Genomic DNA, 14186 nt, shown 5'->3' with positions numbered 1-14186 from the left:
TATATTTGTGCCAGAATGTTTATTCGCTCTGATGGCATTGATCTAGCCATACATGAGGAAGTAGTTTTTTTTTTAAATAAATCTTATTTTAGGTGTATATGGTGGAATGGATGGGCCATTCAGAGAACCTTTTATTTTTTTTCAAGGTTTTGATTGGATATGAATCTTTTTTTTAATTTTCATTGTTTTCAAAAGCTTATTAACCTTTTTTGTCATTTGTACAAGTAGGGAATGTGTGTGTCGTGATGAATATTGCGCGCAGAATTATCAGACATTTAATTACAGTTGATCCAGTTACAAGAGTACAGTGAAACAAGAAACAGGTTAACGAAAGAGGATCGGAAACGGGTTTTAAAACAAGTTTCACTGTAGTTCAGGAGCAGTAAGGTTACAGAAACCTCTGCCAGTTGCCACACAAATGTAAAATTAATGATGGTATGTTGCTTTTAAAGTGTTCCAAAAGCATTATTTTAGCCACAAAATATTTTTAGATTAAAGAAAGCATGCCAAGGAGATCAGTTGGCATTAGAATTCAACTGCCCAGAGACCCATCATGTCACCAACCGTGTGTGGGCATGGCACAAACTGAGGACCACTGCCTGCTCAAACGGCAGGTTGGCAGAGATACAGTTTCAAAGAGATGCCATCTGCTAAAAGACATCTAAAGACAATCTGTATAATTAATGGCATTGAAGATCACTAGCATCGTTAACATTTTTATGTCCACCTCTTTCCAGGCTAGCGCCAGATCCAACTGCAGTTTCTCGTTGTTCCTGCTGGAGAGAATTGATAAGAACACCGATTAGATTAGACACCGATATAATGCCTTTGATCAAATAGTCCCCTGATACTTGCTGTCCAAGTTCATACAGACAGAATCTTTAAAACTCTTTCATGATTGTGGTTTGTTGGCCATCCCTAATTACCCTTGAGCTGAGTGACTTCCCACTTCAGAGGGCAGTTAAGAGTCAACCATATTGGGCGGCACAGTGGTTAGCATTGCTGCCTCAGTGTCGAGGACCGGCTTTGGGTCACATCCATGTGGAGTTTGCACATTTTCCCCCCGTGTCTGCATGGGTACATCCCAAAGATGTGCAGGGTAGGTGGATTGGCCACACTAAATTGCCCCTTAATTGGAAAGAAAAATGAATTGGGTACTTTAAATTTATTTTAAAATAAGAGTCAACCACATTGCTGTGGTTCTGGAGTCACATGTACTCCAGGCCATGTAAGAATGGCAGATTTCCTTCCCTAAACAATGTTGGTGAACTGGATGGGTTTTTATGACAATCGAGAATAGTTCAATGGCCATTATTGCTGTGGCTGGCTTTCAGTTCCATTTTATTCAGCGGATTCACATTTGGGACTTGAACCCAGATCCCTTCAGCATTAATCTGGGCCTTTGGGTTCATAGTCCATTGACATTACCGATACGGCACTATTTTCCCAAGTCATATAATCTCTACAATGCAGGAGGAGGCCATTTGGCCCATTGGGTCTACGCCAACCTCTGAAAGAGCACCCTGACTAACCCCAATAACACCACTTAACCTTTGGACATTATGGGCATTTTATCATGACCAATCTACCTAACTCGCACATCTTTGGACTATGGGAGGCAACCGGAGCACCCGGAGGAAACACACACAGACACTGGGAGAATGCACAAACTCCACACAGACAGTCATCTGAGGCCGGAATTTAACCCGGGTCCCTGACACTGTGAGGCAGGAATGCTAGCCACTGTGCTGCCGTTAATGAATCAATGATGTTTTAGAGAGTTGCAGTGTTTATCAAACCATGGCGGGAGATTTTAACTTGATTCACCCTATGGGCATGGAGCTGTAGCTTAATTCCCATGTCCCACCTGGCGCTATTTGGCCTTCACAAGCAAGCAAGGCCACAATTTTTTAAAAGTCAAAGGTACAAATGGGCAGAGCATGAATGGGATGGTACATGCGCCTTTTTTTGTAGGTGGCTTAACCATGAAATGTTTAATCTCCATTTTTGTCAGATTTCCTGGGTTCACACACACACTAAACAAATCTGGGCTGCTGTGCTACCGGCTACCAGCCCCAACCCTCACCCACCAGCCTCTAAGTGGCAGTGTAGGAGATGGTCAATCTCCTGTCCATTTGAACTGGTGAGTTTAAACCGGGCACTATCCATTTGGTACGTGCAATTCACCAACTGAATGCAAATGAGGCCTTTTTGCTAGTAGTTAAAATTGACCCTCGTAAACCTTCAAAAGTCAGTGTTTTCAGAAGAAAAAGGGAGAAAAAAAATAATTACTGCTATGGTGGAATTAAGTTGTATTAAATAATCTCCTGGTATTACTATTTTTGTCTGGCTTCATTTGTGTAAAATTAGATTTTTAAAATCTATAATATATAGAGAAACCACCTTACTCTGACAAGTTAACCTCAATGAAAAGCTTTCCATTATGTACTATTATGCTTTAAATTCAAATGTACAGACATTCTTTGTGTTTGTTAAGAAAAATGCTGAAATTTGTACCTTTCAAAAAATAAAGTAAAAATGAGAGGGTGTTTGATCACTGTCACTGGCTTTAGAGAGGATGGCTTTACATAAACTCAAGTAAAGCAAGTGAGAAGGAGCACGTTAAGGGAGCATTCTTAATGGAACATCGTTCCAATTTACACTCTCAGATCAGCTACGCTTATGTGAAATGTGCCTAATTATATTGTGATAAAGTGACTATGATGGAGTACCTGAGTTCGATATCCAAGTTGGAAACCTGCAATACCAGGACCTATGGTTAAATCCCTTAAACACAACGAAGACTGCAACTTACAGCTCCAGAGCGTGCTATAAGAGCCTGGATAGGGTTTCTGCTTGCAGAAACATCTGGCATGATGCACGCCAGCCCGTGCCTGCACTGGAAGCATATGGAGTGGGCAGTTGGGTTTTTTAAAATAAATTTAAAGTACCCAATTATTTTTTTTCCAATTAAGGGGCAATTTAGCGTGGCCAAGCCACCTACGCTACACATCTTTAGGTTGTGAAGGTGAGACCCATGCAGACACTGGTAGAATGTGCAAACTCCACATTGACAGTGACCCGGGGCCAGAATCGAATCCGGTCCTTGGTGCCATGAGGTGCAGTGCTAACCACTGTGCCACCGCGCTCCCCCACCCCCACTGTACCATCCCCACTGAGTGGGCAGATTGTCAGTCAGAGCTTATCGCTGATTTTATGCCTGACCTGCCATTTTGGGCTTGACTTGTTGACATGCTCTCTGTAACACACATACACACATCTGTTCAATTCCACAAGCATTACCACACATGGCATGGATATTTTCTAGTGGTGTGGTCTTGAAAATAAGAGGTGAGACAGTCATATCATCTGCAGCTTGTAATTTGTACCAGATCACAGCCGGGGGCATAGTGGGTGGGATTTGAGAAAGTGCATAAGGCAGGAACATACATTGATTCCAGATGGTGCCTCCGTAACCATCCAGCACCAAAGTCAGAGTCCCACGATCAGGCTCCTTGCAATGGCCTCTGTGGCTATGGCCTCTGTGGCTATCTGTTCAGATTCCTTTTAAAGTATATGCCTTGTGGGCCTCCAGGTCCCTTTCAGAAAAATACCTTCCCTCCTCCCTTCTACCTCCTTCACTAAGGCCTGTAGCACGTTGGATATGGAGCTTGCTCTCTCATCCTCTGTTCCCTTATTCCCTCCTCCTTTTGAGAAACACTCTCTGATCCAATTCCAACACCTGCTGCAACCAAAATGCATCTCCTCTTCTCGTAGGCACAGGCTGGCTTTACGGTTAACCTGCATTTCTTAAAACTATCCTGTGCTCATGCTTTCATTGCGCAAACCTGGGCATCCTGCCAATGTATTTGGATGGCTCACCAGCTTGGAGATGAGGCGGTAGCACAAAGCTTACATGCTGTCTGCATTACCCTGATCTAATAGGGGCAATTGCACATTGGCAATCCCCAAGCCCATAAATGTGCCATGTCCAATTTTCTGCCCAGTGTTTAATTAAACAAGGGAGCAACTTTTTAAAAAAATACTTCATGCTGTTCGCTTCCTGCTCTCTAAGCACTGTTAAAATAAATGGCAGCCAGGACAGGTTTTCTAGAAACATAGAAAATAGCATCTGGAGGAGGCCATTTGGCCCATTAAGCCTGCTCAGCCATTCATTATGATCATTGCTGATCATCCAACTCAATAGCCTCCCACACCCGCCTACCCCCTCCACATCCTTTGATTCCTTTCACCCAAGAGCAATATCTAACTCCTTCATGAAAACATACAGGGATGGATTATCCATTTGGGAGACTGGTGTTCCCGCCTGTACGGAATCGCGTACAATTTGCATTCTGCTGAGGGGGTGCTGTTTGATCCGAAATGCAGGAGGTGCCAATGGGCCAGCACTCTACCAACGTGAATGGCAAGCAATTCCCACCCCTGCTACAATTGGATTCGCTGGGGCCTCAATTTGCGTTAAAGAGCCTGACAAGCTAGAGCTTTGCATAAATGCTCCACTCACCACACACACTAATATAGCCAAGGAGATGACTCAGAGAAGACCTCCCCGTAGCCCCCCACCCCCTGATTTTGGGAGTCTTAAGTGGATCGATTGCTCGATGCCATTGAGAAGAGGAGGGATACCCGCTTTCCCCAGAGTGGGGTTAAGGCTCAAACCTGCCCTCCTGAACAGCACCTGAGAGGATATGGCAGAGGCAGTCAGAGGCAACATCAGGAGGATTGGCATGCAATGCCGGAGGAAGATGAACAACCTCCTTGGTTCGGGCATTCTGGTGGGCCTGATCCAGATTGAAGGTGAATTAATCTTGTGTCTGGGCGCATAGGGGTTCCATCACAGCTCAGGTGCACCTGCGTATGGATGTTTGCGAGATCCCACACAGGTCTCCGCTTGAGCGCTGGACAGAGCCAGAGCCATAAATGTTCAGGTCGATCATCACATTTTAAAAAAAATGTTTTTATTGGGTTTTTGTTATACATAGCACAACATAAATACACACAAAATGATAAGAATTTTGCAAGGGGGAGCACCTGTTATTTACATTCCAGTCGTTTTTTGTTATTTGCATGGATTTAAATAGTTTCTTCTTTTCATTCTTTTGTTTTCTTTCCTCCTCGCTGCGTTTGATGTGGTCCCTGTGTCTCCTTTCCCCTCCGTGTTCCCCTCTCTTTTCTCCCTCCTGGCTCCCTCTGTTGTTGTCCCCCCCCTCACCTCCCCCTCCCTCCCTGCTGTCCCCGACCCTCCCGCTGGGTTCAGTTTCTCTTCCTTGTTTCCCCGGGCCCTCCCTCCCTCCCTCTGCCCTCCCTCCCTCCCTCTGCCCTCCCTTTCCTTTTGTGCCTTGGCTACTTTGTCTTTCTCCCTGGCTACCTAGTTACTGGCCACAAACTGATACTGGAATAGCCGGGTGAATGGCTCCGATGTTCTGTAGAAGTCGTCTTCCAATCCAGGGATAGTGAATTTGATTTTCTCCATTTGCAGAAATTCCAATATGTCGGACAGTCAGTCTGCAGCTTTAGGTGGTGCTCCTGACCGCCAGCTGAGTAGGATTCTATGGCAGGCGATCAGGGAGGCAAAGGCAAGGGCGTTGGCCCTCCTCCCCATGAATAGATCTGGCTGGTCTGGTACCCTGAAGACCACCACTTTTGGCCATGGCTCCACCCTCATCCCCACCACTTTGGACATTTCCTCGAAGAAAGCTGTCCAGTACCCCGCAAGTCTGTGGCAAGACCAGAACACGTGGGCGTGGTTGGCCGGGCCTCCTTGGCACTGTTAACATCTATCCTCCACCTCCAGGAAGAATCTAATCATTCGGGTTCTGGTCAAGTGGGATCTTTGTACCACTTTTAGTTGTGTTAGGTTGAGCCTTGCGCATGTGGAGGTGGATTTGACCCTATGCAGTGCTTCGCTCCAGAGTCCCCACCCTATTTCAAACCCCAAGTCCTCCTTGCACATCTTGTCTCGTCCAGTTTGGTGTCGGCCCCTCTCTCAGTCGCCCGTACATGTTTCTACAGTTCCCTCTGCCTGAGATGTCTGCGTCCAGTAATTCTTCTAGTAGTGTAGCCACCTGGGTTGGCCACGTCCCGATTACAAAATGGACACTTTGCAAAGAATGAAGGGAAAAATGGACAATGCTGAGAAAGCAAGCCAATGCAAGGTTTGTCTGTTGATTGGAGCTGTAGCTCCCAGACAAGACCGATACTGCAAAGCCATTACCATACTAATGAGCCATCTCCGGGGACAAAAGAGAAACATTTAGGTAAACGATACTAAAGCAGACACCCCAGCGCCAGAGGAGACTAGAACAAAGCAGGCCAACGGCCACCTAGCGCCCGCCCAGCAATCAGGGCAGCCACCCCTTTATAGGAGGAAATCGATACCAGTGATCAGGATACGGTCCAATTTATTGGGACCAAGTTCAAGGACCGCCCAAAAGCGCGCAAAGCCCCCTTTGGGTATAAGAAGAAGCCCCCAAGAGAGATTTGTTCTTCTTGGCCTTGGCTCTCAGCGATGAGAGGCCTGCCTAGCAGCTGCACCAGAACAAGGAAGTCCAAAGTCAACGCACGCTACGAGATAGGCGCGCCTAGCTACTATTCCGTACCAGCTCGACCCCAGCAGCCTCAAAACTGGACAACGGCCATCTGACTGAGTGGGCGCCCGAAGCTAAGTATAGGCTTTAGTAGTAGTGATAGTTTAGTGAGAGTTTGTGCATGAGTATAATTGACTGTGTGTGTAAATAAATGAGCATTGATTTTGAACTTACTAACTGGTGCATCGAGTCTTTGATCAGTATTCGGTTTTGAATCTTGTGGCGGCATCGACAGATACCTGGCGACTCTTGAGCAAACGTAATTAGAATTAAGGACGGCGACCATATTAACCGCCATAAACAGAGCCAATTAAAGGGAGAACACAACGAGCAACAGTAGTGACTGTCGTGGCGGTCATGGGCATGTCCTTGTTTCCATGCGTAGGACGTTTTTAAGCTGCAGGTACCTGTATTTGTTGCTCCCTGTTAGTTGAAATCTTTCCGTCAGTTCGTCCAGTGTTGTGGCTTGGAGGAAACGGGTGATCCTGAGGGGTGGGCTAGCTGATAGTGTCACTGGTGAGGCCTCTATTCTGAGAGGGGCAGTGTGCCAGGGAGGGTTTCAAAGGTCACGGTGCAGATGTCCTTTGGTTGAGGTGAGCTCTGTTAATCCCGTTTCCCCTGCAGTGGAGCTGCACTTCTGAGGAGTGCCAACACCTGGGGGGCCAGCGACTGAGCATAGCCACGCCCACAGTGTTGATGATACTGTTGGGGTATGCGGTTTTCCGGGGGTGTGGGGGGTAGGTGGCTTCCCACAGAAACAGAGGCTCACTGAGTGTTTACAGGATACAGTGGGCAGTCAACCGTGTGAAAATCCAGGAGCCTGGAGGTTGCACCAAAGGGGTGCATTTAAATAACATACTGCAGCAATGGCTGTCTGAGCCAGGCCACCCCAATTCCGAGGCGTGCACCCTGAGTGTACAGACTTGGCACCAAGTCATTCCCCACCACTCCCTGTGGCCCAGGCAGCTGTTCCCTCGCAGGCCTGACAAGTTGAGAGATTTTTCTTACGTTTCGTTCCCCTTTAACAGTCATCGCGTCCAGGCTCTGCTTGTAAATACTTGCATAATTTCACACCCCCGGTGACTCCCGAATGAAGGGTGGGGGGGAGCATCGCGGAGGGGTGGAGCATACTGTGTCCAACCTGCTAATGACATTCAGATCCATGCAAATGCATAGGCCCACCAGCGCAGGGCACGAACCTGGTCAACGCCGTTAGCGGGGGTCCGGAGCATCCATCGAATTCAGCGGCGGGCGCAAATCGTGATTTACTCCGCCCGATCGTGAGTCTAGCTGCCAGCGCAGGGAGTAGAAAACTCTGCCCACAATGTTTTGGCCTCAACTTCTTTCTGTGGCGGCGAATTGCAGAGGCTCACCACTCTCCTGGTGAAGAAATGTCTTCTCATCTCAGTTCTAAATAATCTACCCCATGTCTTCAGACTATGATCCCTGGTTTTGGACTCCCCCTACCATCAGGAACATCCCTCCTGCATCGACCCTGTCCAGTCCTGATAGAGTTTGCTCGGCTTCTGTGAGATTCTACCCGTTTCCAGCCATCGGTTTAAGGAGCAGGAAAAGGAGCTGCACTCGCCCAAATCCTAATTCCAGTTCAGAAAGACCTCTGACCCTTCAGTAGTGTTCAGTAGTGATCTAGATAGCAGCTGCACACAATTGATGGGCGTGTGTGTATTCTAATCTGTTAACTACCACAGGGTGACAATGACGAATGAGAAAGAAAAGGCACAATTTATATCAGTAGTAATCTATTTTCACCCACTGTGACAGAGACAGACCATTATGTTCTCTGTGTGGTTTTTTTGTCGTTAACTTGTGCAGAAAACCTTTTCCTTTGCGCTTTTAGATTCTGGCTGAAATCGTGCAGTTGCTTATTGCGGTGGAGTTAATGTAACTTACGTCTTCCATTTTGAGTTCTACAGCTTGACAGAAATGAGATCACACAACCTCTTATCCAGGCAACAGGATTTTTCAGAAAGGTTTGTGGTTTTTTAAATCATGACCATAATGCTGAGCAGAAGTTTCAGGCAGCACGCACCAAGAAGCATGATTAATATATTTATCATCAAGATGCCACCTGATGTCCTGAGCATCATATCCAACGAGAAAAGAAATGCATAACTTAAGCTTAATGTCAAATCAAGCGCCCATCAGTTCCCAAAGCCCCCGCCTCCCCAGCTGGGTGTTTTTCATCGGCGCGCCGTTGCCGGCAGTGGGATTCTCCAGTCCCGCCGCTGGCCAAAGGAATTTCCCATACAGCATACAGCATGCTTGCCTTCATCGGACGGGGTATTGAGTATAAAAGTCGGCAGGTCATGTTACAGTTGTATAGGACTTTGGTTCGGCCACATTTGGAATACTGCGTGCAGTTCTGGTCGCCACATTACCAGAAGGATGTGGATGCTTTGGAGAGGGTGCAGAGGAGGTTCACCAGGATGTTGCCTGGTATGGAGGGTGCTAGCTATGAAGAAAGGTTGAGTGGATTAGGATTGTTTTCGTTGGAAAGACGGAGGTTGAGGGGGGGACCTGATTGAGGTCTACAAAATTATAAGAGGTATGGACAGGGTGGATAGCAACAAGCTTTTTCCAAGATTGGGGGTGTCAGTTACAAGGGGTCACGATTTCAAGGTGAGAGGTGAAAAGTTTAAGGGAGATGTGCGTGGAAAGTTTTTTACGCAGAGGGTGGTGGGTGCCTGGAACGCTTTACCAGTGGAGGTGGTAGAGGCGGGTACGATAGCATCATTTAAGATACACCTGGACAGATATATGAACGGGTGGGGAACAGAGAGAAGTAGACCTTGGAAAATAGGAGACAGGTTTAGATAAAGGATCTGGATCGGCGCAGGCTGGGAGGGCCGAAAGGCCTGTTCCTGTGCTGTAATTTTCTTTGTTCTTTGTTCTTTGTTCATTGTAGCTACCCCCACACCGGCGGAATGGCGAATTCACCCCGCACAGGGCAATATGATACTAATGCTTTCAGCTAGAATTCCCAGCATCAGTGCTGTTTTAAGGGAGCATGTAGAGCGGGATTCTCCGGCTGCGATCGCCCGGCAATCGGAGATTCCCGCCCCCGCCCCCCCCCCTCCCCCCGAGGCCAATGGAGTTCTCCACTGTACACGACTCATTCACGGCATTATTGCGGGGGGCGGGGCGGGAGAATCCAGCCTCTAATATTTACAAGTTCGTTGCTGGTTTCACATTTTAGGCTGTTGGTTGGCATCTGGGTGCTTTTGCCCTGTTTTCTAATCGAGGAAAGTTAGGCTTGACAGCTGAGAAGATGATTTTGCCGGTGTTACACTGTTTTTGGATGCCTTATTTGGGATATGAATTGACTATAACCATGTGTGGTCTGGAGGGGAAACTGCAAGGAAGAGGGGGGAAGTATGAGCAGCAGCAATGAGAAGGTAGAGCATAAGGAAACTTTATTCATAATATGTATTCAGCAAACACTTCCTCTACTGTGGTGATTGTGCCTTTAAGGGCAACACAGCAGAGTAAGGGTCACCTGGCCTGGGTGGCCAATTGGGACTGAGTGAGGAATCGCCCCATGGGCAAGGGTTCTCCTAGGCAGAGGTTAAAACTGGTTGTAAGCAAATGCAACAATGGGGATGGGGGAGGGGAAAGAACAAAAGGGAAGGTTTGTGATGAGGTGTGGGCAGGAGAGATTAAATTGTGGTATCATGATGTTCAGGGCTGAAAGGGTAAATGTGTGGGACTGGAGAAAGAGTACAGCCCACATGATGTTGCAGAAGAGAGGAACTGACGAAGAGTTGAGAAAGGGGAAGCTCATAGCTTAGACAGAGTAACATCTATAGGGTGGAATTTTATGGGCAAGTGGGATTTTCCAGTGCCGCTGAAGTCAGTGGGCTTTTGAACAGCTCGCTGCATTTTCCAGTAAAATTCCACCCATGGTTTTGTATATCCGTACATGGTTATGTTCATCCAATAAAGCAGTTATTGGTCAGACATATCTATGTCCACGCAACTGTTCCTTCACCAGTCAAAACCAACATACAAAATGGTGGGATCTTACGGCATAAATGACAAAAGAAATGATAGTGCAAAGCGTGGTTATGGGGCAAGTAAAGGAACAAAATGTTAGGGGGCGGGGCTCACCATCGGCTGACCCTGGAATCGGGAAATGTGATTGGGCAGAGATCCGGTTTTGATGCCGAAATTGTGGCGGGCAGCGGTTTCACACCAAATCGCAATTCTCCGGTGCCTCGATGTGTCCTACTCCGCACATACAGTAAACGCCATTGGCATATCATTAGCAAGACTGACCTGGTATTCTCCGGGGCCTCCGTGATTCTCCACCTCCACTGGGGCGAATTCCCAACACCGAGGTTCACTTGTGCTTTCAAAAATTGTGAAATAGGCACCGTGGCTGATGAGAGAGAGAGAAGAGGACATGGTGAGGCGTGAATGTAGGCTGCCGGTTATGATGCTGGCCAGGTTAGATAGGGGGGTGTGGGGGGGGGGGTCTGCTAGGGCCCGGGAGAAGGGGGGGGGGGGAGGGCCATGATGTCAGGGACGGAAGAACCCACCGGGGTTCCAGTACAGTACCTGGAAGTAGCCCGTGTCATCACTTCCAGGTTGTCGGTCACATCATTATACAGACAGCTCATGCATTAGGTGAATACATTCACCACAAGGGCTATTTTGGAGCGCTTCTGTTCCTGCATGAGGCCTGATCAAAATTGAAACTGAGTGGGAAGTGACCATCTCTCTGCCATTAAATGGCCACTTAAAGGCCTGAGGCCGAGGGTGAGCAGCCCGCACGAGGTTTCATCCCCTCCCACTGAAATTTCAGTCAGGTCGCAGGCAGACCGGAGACTAGTGGACAGGCCACCAGGGGAATTTTTTAGACGTCCCCCTGCCCCACCCCATTACCCGAAAACCCACCGGTGGGAGTCCATCAAATTCTGCCCACTGTTGCTAAACTATCAAATTGCTTATCCAACGTCCAGTACTAGGTGATCCCAAATTTTGCCACATTAAACATTGGAAAGAGAATTATTTTCAGTCCCCTCTTGATCCTGTTCCCAGGCTGTCAACTTCATCCTCCCTGGCAGCAGTCGGAGATTCAGCCTATCTGTTTGCAACTTGGTGTCACATTTGATCCCAAGATGAGCTAATGGCCTTATATTCATGCTCTCACTAAGACTGACTACCTCTATGTCCGTAACACCACTCATTTTTGTCCCTATCTCAGCTCATCTACCTTTTTTGCATCTTGACATGACAATTCCACTGAGTACCTAGGCTGGTCTTCTACACTCTACACTGTGTTAACTTGAGGACATCCAAATCTCTCCTGCCCATGTCTTAACACATACCAGGGGCAGGATTCTCCGCGGAGAATTGGCGCCATTGGTGCCGGCGTAGTTGGCGTGGCGCCAATTCTCCAGCCCGGATGGGCCAGGCGGCCGTAAGAAAAGAGCCGAGTCCCGCCGGCGCCATTCTAACCTGCTCTGGACTGGCGGGACCTTAGTGTATAAAGGTCGGGAGGCGACCTTTGGCGGGGAAGGGGGGTAGCGACCTCGGGGGGGCCTCCGATGTGGCCTGGCCCGCGATCGGGACTCACCGATCGGCGGGCCGGCCTCTGTGGCTGAGGGCCTCCTTTCCTACACGCCGGCCCCTGCAGTCCTGCGCCATGTTGCGTCAGGGCCGGCACGTTGGCGCCGGTGCCACTGCGCATGTCCTCATTGGCACCGGCGCAACTGCGCATGCGCGGATCCCGCGGCGGACAGTTCGTGCTGGAATCTACAGCTGGAGCGGCATGAACTGCTCCAACGCCGTGCTGGCCCTCTGTAGGGGCCAGAATTAGTTGTGGGAGCAGCCTGTTCACGCCGTTGTAAAACGCGACGGTGTTTACGACAGCGTGGACACTCTGCCGTGGGACGGGAGAATCCCGCCCCGGGTCTCATTTTATCACTCGCATGCTTGTTAACCTACATTGGCTTCCAGTCAAGCAACATTTTGATATTAAAATTCTCATCCTTATTTTCAAATCCCTATCTTTGTGATCTCCTCACAACCCTCCAAGATATATACGCTCCTCTAATTCTAATCTCTTGGGCATCCTTGATTTTAATCACTTCTGTAATCAATGGAATGCCCTCACTACATCTCTACATACCTAATATCTCCCTATGTGGCTTTGTTTAATCATGTTTGTGAAGCTCCCTGGGACATTTTATTACATTAGCAGTGCAATATAAATATAAGTTGTTGACGTTACAAATCCTGGTTATTATGGTTGTAGTATTTAAAAAAATTTTTTAGAGTCCCCAATTATATTTTTTTTCCCAAGAAAGAGGCAGTTTAGTGTGGTCAGGGGGGTTTATAGAATCATAGAATTTACAGTGCAGAGGGAGGCCATTCGGCCCTAGGAAAGAGCACCGTACTTCAGCCCACAACTCCACCCTATCCCCCTAACCCAGTAACCCCAGCTAACCTTTTTTGGACACTAAGGGCAATTTATCATGGACAATGCACCTAACCTGCACGTCTTTGGATGGTGGGAGGAAACCCACGCAGGCACGGGGAGAACGTGCAGACTCCGTACAGACAGTGACCCAGCAGGGATTCGAACCTGGGACCCTGGAGCTGTGAAGCAACAGTGCTAACCACTGTGCTACCGTACCAGTTGAGGCAACCGATCCTGCTGTATTACTATTGGGCAGCGAATGTGGAGAAGCTGTTGGATCGGTGCGGGGGGGGGGGGGGGGGGGGGGGGGGTGCGGAGTCAGGAGTCAGTCGGGGTAAAGATGGAGGCCAGGTCATGTGAGGGATCAGTATTATGGGTGCTGGTGATGGCCCAACTCCCGTTCTTCCCAAAGAAGTTTTGGGGAACCTAGTGGTGGTGACTACGCAAAAAATATGGAAGCAATTACAGCAGCATTTTAAAGCGTGGAGACAGCCGATAATGATACCGATCAGGGACAATCATCTGTTTGAGCCGGCTAGGTGGACGGCAGCTTTAGGGGATGGGAGCAAAAGTAGGTGGCAATATTGGGGGATTTATTCCTGGAGGGGTGGTTTGTTATTTTGGGGGAGTTAGTGGAGAGGTTCGGGCTCGCGCAGCCGGGGGCGTTCAGGTACTTGCAAGTTTGGAAATTTGCAAGGAAAGTTTATTCGCGTTTTCTGGTTGTGCTTCCTTGGTGGAGAGGATACTGTCTTGGCCGGGTTAGTGGAGGGTAAAACTTCAGCTATCTGTGGGAGGCTGCTGGCGGAGGACAGGACCTCGCTGGAGGGATTAAGGTGAAATTGGAGGAGGAGCAAGAACATGAAGTGGAGGAGGACGTGTGGTGTGAGGCTTTACAGAGGAAGAATGCCATATCGTTGTGTGCGAGGCTCGGGCTCATACAACTGAAGGTGGTGCATCGGGTACACTTAACGAGGGCAAGGATGATTTGGGTGTTTGAGGGGTTAGAACAGTGTTCTTCAAACTTTTTTTCCGGTGACCCATTTTTACCAACCGGCCAACCTTCGGGACCTACGCCGGCACCTGCGTGTCCCACGCCAGCCGACCTTCGCGTCCCACGCCGGCCGACCTTCGCG

Source organism: Scyliorhinus canicula, chromosome 7 (assembly GCF_902713615.1).
Source record: "Scyliorhinus canicula chromosome 7, sScyCan1.1, whole genome shotgun sequence".
In the NCBI taxonomy this organism is placed as follows: domain Eukaryota; kingdom Metazoa; phylum Chordata; class Chondrichthyes; order Carcharhiniformes; family Scyliorhinidae; genus Scyliorhinus; species Scyliorhinus canicula.
Note: the sequence above shows the minus strand (reverse complement) of the source record.